The 14,554-nt window shown below is 40.9% G+C and overlaps 1 protein-coding gene across 2 annotated transcripts in view; it reads right to left on the reverse strand.

Moving 5' to 3' along the window:
• The window catches only part of cpx (synaptic transmission protein complexin), a 357,220-nt gene that overhangs the window by 260,149 nt on the left and 82,517 nt on the right, over positions 1–14,554 (reverse strand). The gene's annotated exons all lie outside the window — the stretch shown is intronic.

The following is a 14,554-nucleotide window of genomic DNA, read 5'->3' on the forward strand; positions in this document are numbered from 1 at the left end:
AAGGAAGAAAAATGAGAAAGCTGATTGGGGATAATGACGGTGGCGTGTGAAGGAGAATTGAGAGAGAGAGAGAGAGTACATAACATCCAACGAAAAATTATGAAAGCCAGCGAGTGAAAATAAAGACAGAAAGACTCACAAGAAAATAAATAAATCTACCCCAAGAAAAAACTCAAAAATGAAACCAGCATCTTAAATAATAGTAAAAAAATTCCAAATCTCACAGTATAAAGAACAATAAAACCCACATTAACCCAAGAGAACAAAAGAGAAGAAAGGGAATGAGGGTGGCAGTAAGTACGGAGGATTAGAGACAGAGAGAGAGAGAGAGAGAATTAGAGAATTGATATGGATTGACCACACATATTTTCCTCTCAAGTAAAAGGAGTTTAATTAAGATGGAGAAGCTAATCAGAGAAGAGCTAATGAGAGAGAGAGAGAGAGAGAGAGAGAGAGAGAAAGAGAGAGAGAGAGAAAGAGAGAGAGAAAGAGAGAGAGAGAGAGAGAGAGAGAGAATTCCGCTGTCACTATATAATGGGCTTCTGTGGGGAAATTGAATAGGTAATAAGTTGTTTTGAGTGACACCGTGCGTGCTCTCTCTCTCTCTCTCTCTCTCTCTCTCTCACACATACACACACACAAACACACACACACAAACACACACACACACACACACACACACACACACACACACACACACACACACACACACACACACACACACACACACACACACAGGAATGAGGTTTGGAAGGAGTGAAGGAGACAAAGGGAACTGAGAAGAAATAGTGAAGAACATGCAATATAGACGAGTTATTGCAGAGACACTGAAGGAAAGATTAAGAAAAAAAAAGAGAAAAGAAAAGGAGAAGAGTAGGAAGTGAAGTTTGGAAAATGCGAGAGGAAAGGAAAATGGAAGAGGAGGAGAGGAGAGTATAAGAGGAGGAGGAAGAGGAACCAAGGAGAGAAATTATAAACAAAGTGGAATTGGGTACACTTGAGAGAAATTATATGTTATTATTTTAAGTATTATGAGTGGAAACATAAATTAATAAATATTTACTTTGGACCTTAATTAGCGTGCATGAACAACCACATATTCATATAATGTACACACACACACACACACACACACACACACACACACACACACACACACACACACACACACACACACACACCGCTCGCTGGCGCAGTGGTAACGTTCTCGCTTGCCATCTGGTAGACGGGAGTTCGCGCCTCGCTCAGGTTGCGAAAAGTTTCACTGACAAAGTGGGTGGTTACTGTCCCCCTTGAGCAAGGGGACGGGTGTATGGGTGTGTGAAAGTCACAGCCTTGCCCTTAGATCGGACTATATGAGTTCTCAGCTCCATTCCGGGAGAGTAAAATGCTGACGATCACGACCATCAAGTGATCCTGACTGGCCCGGTGAAAAAAATTACACACACACACGTACATGTATACCCAGCCCCTCTTAACACCACTATATTATACCACTCATACCGGCATATAATTAGTGTGAGACATAGGAGCCTCAGTATATCTCCTACCCTGCCTTGTACTTATCCCCTTCAGCTCGGCGATTTATTTTAGGTGATATTCTTGCTACCTGAAGACGATTTTATTCTGTTCGGATTCAGTAAATGATTGGTGACTGCTGACTCTCTCTCTCTCTCTCTCTCTCTCTCTCTCTCTCTCTCTCTCAGTAATAACAATGAAAATAGTGAGCAAGAAAACGTTAAGGTGTAAAATACAACATAAATCGCTAAGAGACAGGCTTTACGTAACCTCTCGTCACCTAGAATACGTCCTATAATTTCGCTAGATTTGAGGAAACTAGCAGAGTCAGTAGTTTGGCCCCGATAGATAAGTTTGGCCCCGATAGATAAGTTTAGCCTCGATACATAAGTTTAGCCCCGATAGATAAGTTTGGCCCCGATAGATAAGTTTAGCCCCGATAGATAAGTTTGGCCCCGATAGATAAGTTTAGCCCCGATAGATAAGTTTAGCCCCGATAGATAAGTTTGGCCCCGATAGATAAGTTTAGCCCCGATAGATAAGTTTGGCCCCGATAGATAAGATAAAGGTCAGAAAATTTGGAGTGTCTTGTTATTCCGCCTGTCGGTTTTATCCTTACCTTATTTTTCGCTTGGTTTAGCTTGTTTTTTATCTATCTGCCTGTAGGCTATCTATCTATTCCTCTGTCTTCCCATCAGTCTATCTGGAAAATATTAATCAGTCTGTCTGTCTGTATGTGTGGCCCATCTTGTTATCTGTGTAACGTATTGTCTGGCTAATTATGTAGGTCTGTTTCTTCTTTGTCTCATTTGTCTGTTTCTGTTTACCCACCTCATTTGTCTGTCTGTCTCTCCTTTTCTGTTTCATCTCTCAGTCTGTCACTATCTGTCTGTTTGAAATTCCATCTCTTATCTCCTCCCTGCTCTAGCACACAATTTCTTTATCTGTCCTCAGTGTGTTTATCGTACTCTGATCTCGCTCATGTCTCTCTCTCTAACTCTGCCCTTCTTCCAAACAGTTTAAACGTCCATTGTACCTGCTCCTTCGTTCTACCTTTGCGATTAAGGCCAAATATCTTAAGTTTCCGGCCTGTGCATCTTACTGTCCCATCTTTATCATGTCTGTCTCACCTGGGCATCTTTCTCACCGAATTTAACTCCTTTGACTTCGTGTGTGTCTCTCCCCGTGTGCTTGTTGGCGATCGATGTTTAGTGCAATACCCTACTTCCCTTTGCCCATCAGCCCATGCACGCGAGACGCCGATCCAACACAGCCGGATCGATGTGTGTGTGTGTGTGTGTGTGTGTGTGTGTGTGTGTGTGTGTGTGTGTGTGTTTGTACTGCGATACACATCACATTCTCTCTCTCTCTCTCTCTCAGCCTTCCCCTTCCTCACCAAAAATAACCGAAAAATATGCAATAATGAACAGCGAATAAAATACAGCGAAATTGTCGGCTATTATTTTGTTCCTCCTTCTTTCCTTCCTTCCTTCCTTCCTTCCTTCCTTCCTTCCTCCCTTCCTTCTTTCATCCTTCCTTTTCTTTCCCCTCTCTGCTTCTGTTTTGTATCAACTTCATTAATTTGCTATTCTTTTTGGGACTGTCTTTAGCTTGGGGCAGGGTTTGTTATTCTCTCTCTCTCTCTCTCTCTCCTTCCGCACTTTCTACCTTCTCTCATCGTCCTTATCCAGCTTAGCCTTGAACTTACCCCCTTCCTTCCTTTTTTCCTTCCTTCCCTCCATCTCTTCTCCTCTCCTTCCCTCCATCTCTCCTCCCTTTGCTCTCCTCCTTCCTTCCACCTCTCCTCCCCTTCTCTTCCCTCCTTCCCTCCATCTCTCCTGCCATCCATTTTCTCCCCCTTCAATTATCTCAAAGGTCAGGAGAAAATAGCCCAAGTAATGAGCCTCATTGCCATCGATTTTAATAACTCTGACCGGGGGCAAATGAGAGAGAGAGAGAGAGAGAGAGAGAGAGAGAGAGAGAGAGAGACAGAGAGAGAGAGAGAGAGATGGGGACAGACAGGTCTAGCAGATCTAATTGTGGTTACCAGGTGAACAGAGAGAGAGAGAGAGAGAGAGAGAGAAGGGGCAGACAGGCCTAGCAGATTTAATTGTGGTTACCAGGTGAACAGAGAGAGAGAGAGAGAGAGAGAGGCAGTTGAAGGTAAAACGAGGTCATTGAGACTAACGAAGATGGGAAGAAGGGAGAGGGAGAGGGAGAAAGAGAATCCAAGAATAAGAAGGAGAAAACAGGAAGACGAAGGAGACAGATTAATGGAGGAATTTAAAGGACAATGGAAGAAGGAATTCGGAGGTCCAGATCAGAGAGAGAGAGAGAGAGATAGACAGAGAGACAGAGAGATAGACATAACCAGAGAAATAGACAGGCAGACAGGGACGGAGACAGGTGATAAAACAAATAGTCAGGTAGATTGATAAATAAATACAGTAATTAGTGTACACAATAAATTCGAATAATAAAAAAAAGATACACAAAGGGTAAATTATCGGCCGAGAGAAAAGTTTAATATATTCTCCTTAACACCATACATTTAGTGATTTATTTTATTTTTGTTTTCTTTAGCATATTGGGTCACAGGAGCCCGAGAGTGTTAATATTCTCTGCACAACTTCCAAGACTCGCTCGGGCTAAAGTCTTTAAACATTTTGAAACTTTTACCGAAATTTTGACAAAGTGGTGTACATGTTGAAGCGAAGGAGATGTGAATTTTGATGTTTACCAAGATGCAAAAGATCAGACTTCTTCTTGGGTTCTCTGGCTGGGTGTCTATCTGTCTGTCTGTTTGTCTGTCTGTCTGTTTGTCTGTCTCTCTGTCTATCCGTTTATTTGTCTGTCTGTCTACCTATCCATCTATCTACTTATGTCTGTCATTGTATCTTTCTGTTTATCTGTGTATATTTGTCTCTGTTTCTGTGGTTATGTCTTTTCGCGATTAGGTATTATTATTTTGATTCCCACCTCTCTGTCTGTCTGTCTGTCTGTCTGTCTGTCTGTCTGTCTCTCTCTCTCTCTCTCTCTCTCTCTCTCTCTCTCTCTCTCTCTTCCATATTCTTATCTTTATTGCCTCCCTCATTTACTTCCTCCATCTTCGTTGTTTCATCGTCATTTCTCACTTTTTCTCTGTTGCTCTCTCATATTCTTAAATTTTCTCCCTCTTCCTCTCATCTTCATACCTCAGCTATTTTTATCAACCTCCTTCCTCTAGATAGTGGTGAAGGTAAAAAGAGAGAGAGAGAGAGAGAGAGAGAGAGAGAATGACCGACGATGACAGAGTGACAAACACGTAGGAGAGATGACTGAAGGGAAGGAGAGATAAAGAGAGGAGGAGGGAGAGACAAGGATGGATGGAGGAGATTAGAGATAGACAGATGGGTGACGGAGAGAGTGAGAGAGAGAGAGACAGAGAGAGAGAGTATATAAATCAAATGAGTGAAGGTGAGGGAGAGAAGAAATATGGGTGATAGAGGAGGAGGAAGAGGAAAATGGAGGGGAAAAAAATACGGTGGTGAGGTTCAGTTCCCATGGCGTCTATCCATCATAAGGGGTGGACGGTCATATTTGTCAAGCTGCCCTCCCCCCCCTCTCTCTCTCTCTCTCTTTCTCTCTGAATTTTATCGTGGCCTTTTATCTTCCTCTGCGTCATCCTTAATACTCCTTGCGCTATTTTCCAGTCGTTAATGTAAATAATGTTTCTCTTTCTGTTTTACGTGTTGTTTTTGTCTTCTTATCTTTAATCTCTTATCGGCCTCCATATCTTTCAGTCATCATCATCATCATCATCATCATCATCATCATCGTCTCCGTGTCTCAGTAGCATATGTAGATAATGATGTATTACTGTTCTATTGCTGTATTACTCTCTCTCTCTCTCTCTCTCTCTCTCTCTCTCTCTCTCTCTCTCTCTCTCGTGTGTGTGTGTGTGTGTGTGTGTGTGTGTGTGTGTGTGTGTGTGTGTGTGTGTGTGTGTGCTATCCTTTTCCTAAACTTCTGTGACTAGGGAGTAACTTTTTGCCCAACAAGTTTTTTTCATCAGTATTCAGGCCAAACCTTCTCCTTGGGGCAGTAGGGTCTGTGTGATCAGCGTTGTGATGTGAGGTACGCACGCGCGCACACACACACACACACACACACACACACACACACACACACACACACACACACACACACACACACAGCAAAAACATTCTCTCTCTCTCTCTCTCTCTCTCTCTCTCTCTCTCTCTCTCTCTCTCTCTCTCTCTCTCTCTCTCTGCTGTATGGGCCATGGTTTATCCTTATTGATCGGCACTACGTACATATTCATCTGAGAGAGAGAGAGAGAGAGAGAGAGAAAAGAAAGCTTGTATGTAAATCGCCCTATTGGGAAAAAAAACTCCCACAACTTTTTTTTCAGAGACACAATAGACTGGAAAATGGTTTGGTATGGAGTAAAAAAAAAAAAAAAAGGAACGAAAAAATCAGAATGAAGTATTTTCAGTAAGGATGTGAGAGTTTCAGATTGTTTCGGTATTGAAGAAAGAAGTCAACGGTACGAGGATATGACTGGGAAGCATTTGATAGATAGATACATACATAGATTGATAGATGGATGAGTGGATGGGTGGAGGGATAGCTATAGATTCTGATAGATGGGTAGATATATAGGTCGACAGATACTGTAGATAGATAGATAAATAGACATGTTTTAGCTCGACCACTAATACGTTCTTTATTTTAGTTTATTTTATTCAGTTGAGTATCGACGTCTAGAGAGAAATGGAAGAAAAAATGAAATAAATCCCTTAATCCATTTTGCTACGTGAGATTTTCTTAGGCGAAAAAAATCGTCCGACGGCAGCAAGAATAAAAATAAATAAATCGCCGTATTGAAGTGTCACGCAGGGGAGAGTTGCAGATGGCATAGAGAAAAAAAGAGAAGATAAAAACAATAGGAAAAAAAGACAAAGAAAAAAATATAACAAAGGAGTCTGACCGAAACTTGAGAGAGAGAGAGACAGAGACAGAGACAGACAGACAGACAGACAGAGAAATCTTAATCCATTCCCCCCCTGTTTCTTGAGTCACCATCCTCGCAACGTCTACTTTCACAACAGTAGGTACAGTGGTGGACAGTAGTGTGTGTGTGTGTGTGTGTACTGTGGCGGCCAGCTCGTACACGCCCTCCATCAGAGCCTCCATGATCAACCCTCACGCCATAAGAGCCTCAAAGTTGGCAGCCATTTCCCCGAGGTACTTTCCTCTTGACATGTCACTCCCCAAACTTTGCCTTGTTTCTCTCTCTCTCTCTCTCTCTCTCTCTCTCTCTCTCTTTCTGTTCCATTTACTTTAGGCCTTTTTCATATTTTTTTTTTATTTTGGTTCTTGTTTTTGTTTTGCTTCTCATATTAATTTTCTCCATTTTTCATAATACCTTTTTTGTATTACTATTGGTTTTGTCTTAAGTATTCATCTTCCTCCTTATATCCTCATCGTCCCTGAAATTTCATCTTGTTGCTTCCCACTCTCCCCTTCCATCTCCCTTATTGCATCATCTTCCTCCTCCTCCCCATTCTCTCCTTTCCTTCCCTCCTATTTTTCATCCTCTTGTTTCCTGTTCCTTTCTTGCCTTTCCTGCTCCTCAATTTTTCCTCTGTCTCGTTGTTTCCTCCTTTCATGCTCCATAATTCCGTCCTTTTGTTCCGTATTCTCTCCTCTTCCCTCCTGTTTCATATCCTCTTTGCTCATTATCATCTCATTCCCTTCCCTCCTCCTCAGTTTCATCCTCGTGTTCCTTATTCTTCCTTCTCCTGCTTCTTAAATTCTTCAGCTTGCACCCTGTTCTCTCCTTTCGTTGCCCCTTATTTTCTCCCGTCGTGCTCCAGATTTTCTCCACCCTTCCTACTCGCTATCTTATTTCAGTACACCTCCGAGATAGCCAACTCGCCTTATAGCCCTCCTTATTTTTCTCTTTCACACAGAAGTTCATTTTCTCTAATATCGCCTTGGTCTGCTTCAGTCTCTCCTCCCCTACTATATTTTCTTCTTATTTTCTGGACTTCTTCCCAAATTGTCTTCTTAGCTGTAGTTTGTTGTTCTGGAAGGTTGTTAATTTTTCCGCAGTTCCCTTAGTGTGTGTGTGTGTGTGTGTGTGTGTGTGTGTGTGTGTGTGTGTGTGTGTGTGTGTGTGTGTGTGTGTGTGTCTATGTGTGTGGAGGGGGTTTTGTCTTTCCTCTCGTCATGTGGTTTCGTGATTTTTGTGTTCTTTTCCTCAGAGTATCATATGTATAATTCCCCATCTGTTTTTCTGCAAGGTAAGTCATCAGTTTTCCATAGTTTCTGTAAAATAGTTTTCCTTTTCTTTATCATTGCTAAATATTTTCTTTCCTAATTTCTCCCTCATTTCCAAAAATCATTAACCTTCGCAAGGCTTTCGTAAATCCTAGATAATTCCCTCCCCCCATTGTTGCAAGCTAGGGTATTCTGTTTTCCTCAGTTTCCCCTCAAATAGTCTTCTTTTGTCCTCTACACCAAAGAACTCTCCACTCTTTCTTCTCCTAATCCCCATCTTTCCTTTCTTCCTTTATTCTCCTCCTCGTGATCTTTTTTGTGTATGCTTTTTCTTTTTTTTTCTTGTTTTTTTTTTAATGCGCTTTTCAGCATCTGCCACGACATTTTCTTCCTGTTTCATTCTTTCATTTTCTTTGGTTTTGTTTTTAATTTCTTTACAACTCTCTCTCTCTCTCTCTCTCTCTCTCTCTCTCTCTCTCTCTCTCTCTCTCTCTCTCTCTCAGTTCATATTATTTTTCCTCCTGTTATATCTATGCTACCATTCTTTCTCTTGTTTGCTATTCTCTCTCTCTCTCTCTCTCTCTCTCTCTCTCTCTCTCTCTCTCTCTCTCTCTCTCAGTTCATATTATTTTTCCTCCTGTTATATCTACGCTACCATTCTTTCGCTTGTTTACTATTCTCTCTCTCTCTCTCTCAGTTCATATAAATTTTTCCTACTATTATATCTACGCTACCATTCTTTCCCTTGTTTACTATTCTCTCTCTCTCTCTCTCTCTCTCTCTGTCAGTTCATATTATTTTTCCTCCTATTATATCTACGCTACCATTCTTTCTCTTGTTTATTATTCTCTCTCTCTCTCTCTCTCTCTCTCTCTCTCTCTCTCTCTCTCTCTCTCTCTCTCTCTCTCTCTCTCTCTCTCTCAGTTCATAATATTTTTCCCTCTATTATATCTACGCTACCATTCTTTCCCTTGTTTACTATTCTCTCTCTCTCTCTCTCTCTCTCTCTCTCTCTCTCTCTCTCTCTCTCTCTCTCTTGTTTGCCGCCTTCACGCTAAGAATGGAACCAACTTTTGCCTTATTTTCTGGGGCCCTGTTTACCTCCTCTCTTCGCTTTTTCTCTCTCCTCTCTTTTTTCCTCCTCTGCGTCTCTTTTTTCTTCGCCTTCCTCTCTTTTCTTCCTCCTCTCGTACTCTTGTTAGTCTTTTAATTATTTAGCATTTTCGTTTTTTTGGTTCCCCCCCTCTCTCTCTCTCTCTCTCTCTCTCTCTCTCTCTCTCTCTCTCTCTCTCTCTCTCTCTCTCTCTCTCTCACTTTATTAACCTCGTGTACTTATATACCCCTTTCTTCTCATAATTCTTGCTCCTAATTCCCCCGTATGTTGTGTTTGTTAGAATGTTAATGATGATATGATGATGATGATGATGATGATGGCGTTGGTGGTTGTGATGGTGGTTTGATTTGGTTTGGTTAAAGTGAGAGAGAGAGAGAGAGAGAGAGAGAGAGAGAGAGAGAGAGAGAGAGTGTGTGTGTGTGTGTGTCTGTGTGTGTGTGTGTGTGTCTGTGTGTGTGTGTGTGTGTGTGTGTGTGTGTGTGTGTGTGTGTGAACCAACTCAGTCACCTGCCACATACCTTCACACGTCGCCACATCAGCACTAACACCCACCGCCCATACTGATTAAAAGCTTGGCCTGTCACATTTAGAATTGATGTTATGGTTATATATTTATTATGTATTTATTATTATCATTATTATTATTATTTTTTTTTGCGTATTGATAGGTCGTGGGGAAGAGTTTTAACCAATTCCAAAATCATTTTTTTTTTTTTTTCCTTTCCTCTACCTGGGCTCGATCTAGCGTCCTTTCGAAGAGCAGACCACTTTTCTTTCTACTTGGCCATCACCTCTCCTAGTTTCTTTAGTCAGTATTCTTCACTCTTTCCCATATTTTTTCATTTTCTTTTTTATTTTTCGTCTTGATTTTTTATTTTGTCGGATTTTTCTTTGTTTTTTTCTTTTTTTGCATTTTTTCTTCTTTTTTCTTCGTCTGTTTATGGTCTTTTTTTCATTTTCTTCTTTTTTTTCTGTTCACTTTCTTTGTTCGTGTTTGTTTTTTTTGTTTTTTTCTCTCTCGTTTTTGTCTTTTCTTTTTTCATTTTGGTCCCTGTTTCCTGTTTTTCTAATTATCAGTTGTGCTTCCCCCCTCCTTTCTCTATCGGCCGATCTGTTCATGGATCTCGCGTCTGACTTTCATCCACATTCTTCTCGTTCTTCTGATTCCCCTGCCCTCTCGCCTTTCTTTCTGCTTTCCTCTCATTTTTCCTCTTTAAACCCCCCTGCTCTCTAGGTAGATAGATATATAGATAGATAAATAAGTAGACACTGATTAGTAATATGCTAGTCTATCTGCCTGTATCTTTGCCTACATCTGTCCGTCATATTATCTACGGTATGTCTGTTTGTTTTTATGTATATCCATATTATTTATCTACATAGTTTATATATTAATTTCAGATAACTATAAAATGTATATACGTATGTCGTGGTAACCTGTCCTTTCATGAAGTATGTCGAGTCACATCCTTGTCATATACAGACTAAAACGAAAACTGAACCACTACAGCACATCCACCTGCCATGCACTCAGATCAGTAGCACATCCCTTTTTTATTCTGTCTCCTCCTTCCCACTCACCTCTCTTTTCTCTTCTTACCTCCTTTCTCCTCTCTTTCTTCTCCTTATCCTCTTTCTGCTCTCTTCTCTTATCTCCCTTCTCCTCTCCTCCTCTCTCCCACCCTCAGACTCAAGACTCTCACCAGCTCTCTTTTAAATTTTAACTTTCTCACTCCCTCTCGTCACGAATCAGGAGAGCTCGAGCATCTCTCTCTCTCTCTCTCTCTCTCTCTTTGCGCTCCCCTTCCTAAACAGCTTTGTCTTCTCCCCTCCTCCCTCTCGCTTTATCCTTCTTTCATTACGTCTTGTCATCTCATTCCCTTGTTCCTTCCTGCCCCAGATCTCCCTTCTCTTCCCTCCCTTCCTCCATAAATGTTTCCTCCCTTTCTCTCTCCACAGATTCCCAGGTTTCCTTCCCCTCCGTGAATAAAAAAATTTTTCCTAAGTCTTCCCTCCCTCTCTCTTCTTTTCTCCCTCAACTAATTCTTCCCTTTATCTCTCCTCTTCTCTCTGCCCGAATTCTTCTCTCCTTCTCTCCCCTTTTCTCTCTTTTCTAATTCCTCCTTCCTGCTCTCTCCCTCAGTTCTTCCCTTCTTCTCTACCCCAATTCTTCTCTCCATTCCTCTCCTCATTCTTCCTCCGTCTCCCCATCACTCTCTCCTCCCCAGATAGCTGGATCACCTCCATTCGTTCTATCAAAATTTATCTTTCTAATTCGCCCCGCCTTCTCTCCCTCTCCTCATGCTTCCCTCCCTTCCTCCCCTCATTCTTTCCTTCCTCAGCCCTCTTATTTTCCCCTCCCTTCCTCCCCTAATGTCTCCTCCATCTCTCCCCTCCCCAAATAGCTGCGTCTCCTTCCCTCGCTGATGCACTTCATGAATACTTCAGCGCTCGCTTACGAAAACTCGCTCTGCCGGGCTGTAAAGTGAGGGAGCCCCCCCCCCCTTAGAGAGAGAGAGAGAGAGAGAGAGAGAGAAAGAGAGAGAGAGAGAGAAATGATAAACAAAGTGGAAAGAAATCGCGCAGAGGATGTGACCGGGGGTATATTTGTGGAAGAGAGAGAGAGAGAGAGAGAGAGATGGGGGGGAAGATCGGATGTTTAGGGTCCATTCTGCTTCGGTTCACTTCTCGTTACGTTTCGGTTCGGCTTCGGTTCTTGTCTATTTATGTTTCATTTGTTTCGGTTTTCGGCCTATAGTTTTTTTTTTAATTCTTTTTTCCTTACTCTTTTTATTTTCCTACTTTTTTTTCGTCTGTCTGTTCTTTCTGTGTAGTTTCTCCCCCCCTCCATACCTCTCTCTCTCTCTCTCTCTCTCTCTCTCTCTCTCTCTCTCTCTCTCAGGTCGTTTAGTTTTCGTCCATTTTTCGTCGACTTTCTCTTTTTTTCATCTCGTTCCCTTTAGGTGTTCATCTCATCAGTTGTATTTTTTTTTATATATATAATTTCGTTTTCGCCTTATCTATATCGGATAATTCTCTTCTCTTTTTCGTTCCCTGTTCCTCTCCTCAGTGCCACACCTAACCCTTTACCTCCGACTTAACCTGTTTTGCATCTTATTTAGCTTATCCTTAGGTGTTTTTAACCATGTTCAGTAAAAATATGGGGAACGAAATCTTTTTAAAACCTCCCACCAGTCACATTTTGGTTCATAATAATAATAATAATAATAAAACTGAAGTCATATCTGCCCTTGTCCTTAGATGTTTTGTTTTGTTTTTTTCACTCTTCAGTGAAAAGAACGGGTAACAAAAAATTTAAAAAACTCACGATGTACATTTTGGTCGAGAATTAAGATTAAAAACTTGTATTTCTGCTTACGACGGACGATTTCTCTCATCACAGGAACACCCCGTAGCGAAAGGGTTAAGCATTCTAGTACTAAAACGTGACATTCCTTCTTTTTTCCTCTAGTCAGATTACGTATTTTTCCATTTCATTTTTGCCATCTCCAGACGATTTTGTTCAGCGAAAATAAATTGTACTTATGTTATTTGAGTGAATGGGTTGATCGCTTCATTTAGTTGGTATCTTTTTTTTTTTTCTTTTAGTTACTTTCTTTCCTGGATATTTTTGGAACGTCTTTACGGCTTTCTTTCTTTTTCGTTTTTTTTTTTTATAATGTCTTGTTTCATCCATCCTGCCTTTCTACCCTTCTCTCTTTCTTTTCCGTCTTTCATTCTTTCCGTCATTCTTTCCTTTTTTCTTACTTTCTTTCATTTCGCAATTTTAACAAACACACATGGAGAAATAAGAACCAGAATTAAGCAACCCATCTGTGCGAGAGACCTTTTCAAAATATAATTGTCAAAAAATTGCAAGAATATAAAAAAGTGCATCAAGGGAGTAGGGAAAAAAATCGCTTTCCTCTTCAGCTGTTTCCTGCCTCCCTCAATTGCATTTCTTTTCGATCGCTAAGTAGGATTGACGCAAGACGATGGCGTGAGGAAAATTCTGCTTCTTATATTTTTCGCACAGGGAGCATGTAAGAGGTGAAGGTGCCGAGGAGTAGAGATTTTCTTTCTTTTATTATTATTTTTTTAAAGTGAGAGAGAGGATTTTTCATTTTGTTTGTCTTTTTTTTTGGGGGGAAGGGGGCTTATCTTTTTTTTTTTTTTTTTTTCCCACTCTATAAAATAGTCAGGCTGGATGTTCATAATTTCTCTCACTTTTGTGTTTATGTGGTTTTCTTTTTCCTGTTCTAGAAACCTGTTTACTCCTTTTTTAATGACAGGAGATGCAGTTTTGAAGAGGCTAATTGGACCTGCAGTACAAGCTTTAAAGGGAAACCAATTTGATCCTAGGTTAGGGCAAGGAACTGTCTGATACTCCGATACTTTTTACTGCTCATACACAAGACCCACTGACTTATCGTAACAACACCCCTTCTAATATCATTCCCCTAGTCCTGAATGAGACAGCCGTAGTGGGTAAACAACATAGACAGCGAGTATTAGCGTCGAAGTGGTGACAGGTGAAAGTGTCGCCTGTTGGAGGACTTTTGGAGCTCAGGGGACAATCTATCACGTAATCAAAGACATGTGACCAGAATCAGGAACACAGAAAATAAATTCGATTATTATTATTATTTTTTTTTTTTTTTTTTTTTTTTTTTTTAAATAGACGCAACCCTTCCTTCTTGATTTCTGGAGAGAGAATGGGAGTGTAGGTTATTTTGTGTAGCTTAATAATTTGTGCCCATTTTTTCCTTTTTCTTTCCAGGTTCTGCCTAACCTGTGTACAGCAAGGGAGGTTTAGAGGGGATGATGATGATGATGGTGATGATGATGATGATGATGATGATGATGATGATGATGATGAACCTCCGCCGCCTTTAATTCTTAAGGTAAGGGACCGACCAAGTTGTATTTTGTTATTTAACCGATTTTTTAGAACTCTAGTCCAAACCTTGCTGTATGGGACGTATTCTCGAGAGTGACTATGACTGACCAAACACACACACACACACACACACACACACACACTCTCTCTCTCTCTCTCTCTCTCTCTCTCTCTCTCTCTATGCAGCAGTGACCTAAGATTACAAACCTACCTCAAGCCTTCAATTAGGATTCGAGGTCAGGGGTCACCTACACGTCACGCGAACCTCAGAGTAATTAGACTGTCCTCTCTTATTTTTTTTTTTCTTGACAATGTTAGATTATTTTATTTAGCCTAGGAAGGACTTTTTTTTTTTTTGGTATTATCAGGTCATTGAGTTATTATGGATTTTTAGTATTTTCCATTTGCAATTGCCACACGAGTTTGTGTTGCTTAAAAGTGATGACATTTATTGATTGTCATGTATAGGCTGTTTGGTGGCTATTATAAGAACTTTTGTCGTCTCTTCAGGTGTGGTAATATGTGGTGTGGTTGTGTGTGGTGCGGTAGTGTATGATGTGGTAATGTAAGGTGTGGCAGTGTGAGGTGTGACTATGAGGAATGTGCGATGTGGCTGCATGTGGTGTGGCAGTGTTTTTTGTGGCAGTGTATGTTTGATGTAGTAGTGTGTGGTGTGATGGTGTGAGGTGTGGTGGTGTGAAGTGTGATATTGCGTGGTATGGCACTGTGTGATA

The sequence above is a fragment of the Coenobita brevimanus genome, chromosome 75 (genome assembly GCF_032717465.1).
Source record: "Coenobita brevimanus isolate Jiangsu-jjx chromosome 75, ASM3271746v2, whole genome shotgun sequence".
NCBI classification, from domain to species: Eukaryota; Metazoa; Arthropoda; class Malacostraca; order Decapoda; family Coenobitidae; genus Coenobita; species Coenobita brevimanus.